Source organism: Patiria miniata, unplaced genomic scaffold (genome assembly GCF_015706575.1).
Source record: "Patiria miniata isolate m_02_andy unplaced genomic scaffold, ASM1570657v1 HiC_scaffold_7, whole genome shotgun sequence".
Lineage (NCBI taxonomy): Eukaryota > Metazoa > Echinodermata > Asteroidea > Valvatida > Asterinidae > Patiria > Patiria miniata.
The window spans coordinates 30855977-30860035 of NW_024037074.1; positions in this window are offsets into that span (position 1 = coordinate 30855977).

The following is a 4059-nucleotide window of genomic DNA, read 5'->3' on the forward strand; positions in this document are numbered from 1 at the left end:
CAAACAAAACGAAACCCAAATGTTGGGACCATTGTTTTAGTGAAGTTCTGCATGTAGCACTTTGAAAATCTAGGTTATAAAAGCCCTATTCATAAGCTTTCTTTTAGTACAAGAATCATTCAAATCACTCATGTACTTTTCAAGTTACATGTACGGAATTTTAAACACAACCACCGTTGTACATGTAAAGATTCTGTCCACAGATCACAAAAAAGTTCAGTGTTCTTTTGGCAAAACAAAAACCAATCACATAGGGATGTGTGTGAATTGTTTTCGTATTGCTGAAAGAACGCACACCTTTTTTGTGATCCGTGGATAGAACTTTAAAACGGTGGTTGTGTTTAAAATTCCGTAACTTGAAAAGTATGTGAGTGATTTGAATGATTCTTGTACCAAAAGAAAGCTTTTGAATTTGGCTTTCATACCCTAGATTTTGAAAAATGCTACATGTACATGTAGAACTTCAATAAAACAATAGTCCTGACATTTGGGTTTCGTTTTTTGGACTCACCCTGTATATTATTCAAATAAAAACATTTGTAAATAGTGTTGGTGAGTGGTGAATATTTCAACTCTAGTACTTGTGAAGAAATTACTTGCCAGTAGTGGCGTACTCGTGAAACGCTCCCAGCGGTACATATTTGTGGAGGTCAGAACATCAGTCATGTATACTGGTAAACAACGTACATCAAGGTACATGGCAGCGACGGCAAATAGATTTGCTCTGACTAGACCAAATTAATTGGACATGCAACGCAACTGCTGAAAATGACAGTACTGACGCAACAGATGCAAATTAGGCAGGGTTGCACAACACGGGCAATTGGGGTGTTGCCCCAATCATTGACTTTAATCATTGACAATCAGTGGATTGGCAGCGCCAAACAGCATTGACTCCTTGCGCGTGTCGCTTGCTGTAAACAGGCGTATTAAAATGCCTGCCAGAATCCAAATACGGTACGAGTGCTTGTTACTGAACCAACGAAAGAAAGTGAAAACTCAAATGGATTTAAGGGTGCGAGGGAATTGTGTGGTATCATCGGGACTGAAATCGTTGTACGCTATGAAAACTTACAACTAAGTTGTCATTCATCATGTTCATGTAGGATTTCCTCAGTATAGTTACAATGTATGTATGCACACGTATGCATGCTGTATGTTTGAGTGATTGATATTGCTGTAACGGCACAATTCTCTTGGCACAAACAGTTGAAAAAAACATGTTTATTGAAGCATTTTAATATGTTTACTTTGTTTACAAGTACAGTATATTGAAGATTGCAAAGAGGTAATCTTTTAATGGTACGGTTAGCAACTTGATATGCATGTACCCGGTACCGGTACATGTACCGTAAATTCTGTAAATAACAATGACGTGGTTAAAACATAGATATTGACTAACACCGCGTTCCCACTTGAATTGGAAAAAGGTGGATCAAGATCCAGCATTTTGGTGTGATCGTTATCTTACCGCAACGAAACCGCAAGTCGCGTTCCCACTTATGCTTGATCCACCTTTTCGTACGGAAATGTTGGGTCCGAAAGGTCACTGAGTTCGGAATTACGCGCGCTCTGTGGGAGTGCCATTGTTGCATGATTGTATGCTTGGCCAGGATGGGTCAGTTTTCAAACAGCACTATCAGAATTCACCGACAAAAATTACGCGAATTTACCAACATAAATCACGGATCCGTAGAGGATCCGTGCGTGCATAAATTAACAGGTGAAATCCAACAGAGCCGCTCATTGTGTGACATCACGGCAGAAACCAATGCATCGATAAGGGATTCCCTGGATCTGAAGCTTCTCATTGGTTAGAAACGGTCACATGATGTACTACGACATCATTTTCCAATTTTCTATAATCAATACTTCAGATTTGTCACCTCCGTACGACCCTGTTATTGGCACTATTCTCATCGCATACTCGTAAGCTTTTCCATGATTCTGTGCCAAAGTGAAGTCTTTTGGTGAGTGCGGACCTCAGAGTCATTTATGGATGGAAAAAAAGTAAAATTTCAGGAATGAAAAAGGTTTAGTAATGGACGAACACGCAACAAAAATAAGGCCTATATAGTGTAGTTTTAGGTTACCACGTGCGCTTTTGCATGCGTGGTACTAGCCCGTAGTTCAGCGGTTGTTTATTGTGCATGTTGTATACGCTGGAAATGTTCACATGAGCTACACGCCTGAAAACGTGTTTCTTCGTTCATGAGACCGCAACATTTTCGCGCCACTCGTGCACCGGGCGGATGTTAACAGGTCAAATTGCCGGATCAGATCCACCTTTTGCGTTCCCATCTGATCGTGATCCGGCAATTGCCGGATCTGATCCACCAATTGGGGGATCTGTATCCTGGTCCAGAGGTGGATCAGAAAAGGTGGATCTGATCCTGATCCACCTTCTAACGGTTAGCGTTCCCACTACACACAATTGCCGGATCTGATCCACCAATTGGGGGATCTGATCCGGCAATTTGGCAAAAGGTGGATCAGATCCCCCAATTGGTGGATCAAGTGGGAACGGGGTCTAAGGTTGCAGGCATGTACAATGTAACGGTAGGCCCAAAATTGCCTACGCCGGCCAAATCTCGATTTGCATGCCCTCAATTTTGCTGCTTTTAGAGCATTTGATGGGCCATGAACTTGAGGGTTTGTAAAAAAAAAGAAGCCGTGCACAGGACTGCGAGCTTGTACTTCTATAAAATTTGGATGAAATTGAGCCCTAAAAGTGCTCTATTTTGCAATGGAGCGCAGGCATCATTTTTTTCAAAATGGCGATGGGCTTTAGGACTACTTTTAGGGGTGATCATCTTTGGATGGAAATTGCTCCCGAAAGTCATCGGATTAACCCCAAAATATTTAACAGAAAATGAAAGATGATGAAATTATACAATTTACTTAAATAGTTTTGTTGTGTGTCTCAAATACCTGGGAGACCTGTTAGTTCTTTTCCTGATTTTTGGAAGTGGAGGATTCAGGAGTCTATTTGCATACTGGGCCCAATTTCATAGCACTGCTTAACAGTAAGCAGAAAAGTTGTGCTTATTATAACAGAAAATCATGCTGCTGCTTAAGCACTATTTCATGCTAACGGTTGCGCGCGCATGGAGATTTCTATTGTTACGTCACTGATTTAGGCAAAGTTTTCTTCTGGGGTTAAGCGTGCTTTTGCTGTGCTTACTGCTTAACGGTCCAATAGATGGAGGCTCGGTAGGCACAAAGTCGGCTGTTAAGCAGTGCTATGAAATTGGGCCCTGGTCTGCAACCCTATTAAAATGCGGCTTGCAAGAAATGATCCATGCCTTCTTTATGCGTGTACCGGTAGCTACTTTTAATTAAGACTTAATAAAGCGTTTGACGTGACTCACACTTACATGTATCAGTGTGTGTGCTCATACATGATGGCCTGGAAAATTGACTTAGACATTTCATCGCTGTTTTTTCGTGTAGTTGAAGAATCCCCAAATGCTCACCACACTACAGTCCTCAGATTGTGTCTTTGCTTGTCACAAATTATCATGATTTTGTGAATAAAAGATCCGGGTACATTCATAATGCCCATAGTCTTAACCTATTTTTTTCCTGTTTTTGGCATCTGCAACCCTCACGACCGGCTTTTACTTGGGTCACTTTTGTGCCTCTCTCTATCCACTTCAAGATTAATAACATTTGAAAGTTGAAGAAAGAAATTGACTGGAGCGGGGTTTGAACCTGCAACCTCTTGGTCAATTCTGTTGATTGTGCTCTACCAACTGAGCTATCCAGCCTTATGTTGGCGGTTCCCCTCTTTGTCAATGATTATTTTCATTAAAGTATTGGTCATTAGTGAAATCAAGGATGCCTCAAAAGCGCCCTAGGCACTGTAGCTCGCAAGCCTGAAGAAACCTGTAGAGAGAAGACAATGAGAAGAGTTTTAGTGTGGGTGGAAAACCCTAGAAGAATATTCTGGGGAAACCCAGGGAATCAGGTGGGGACTGAAAAACCCAGTCCACAATGTGGACCAGGACAGGAATTGAACCCAGGCTGCAGCGGTGGAAGGCGAGGACAGTAAACACT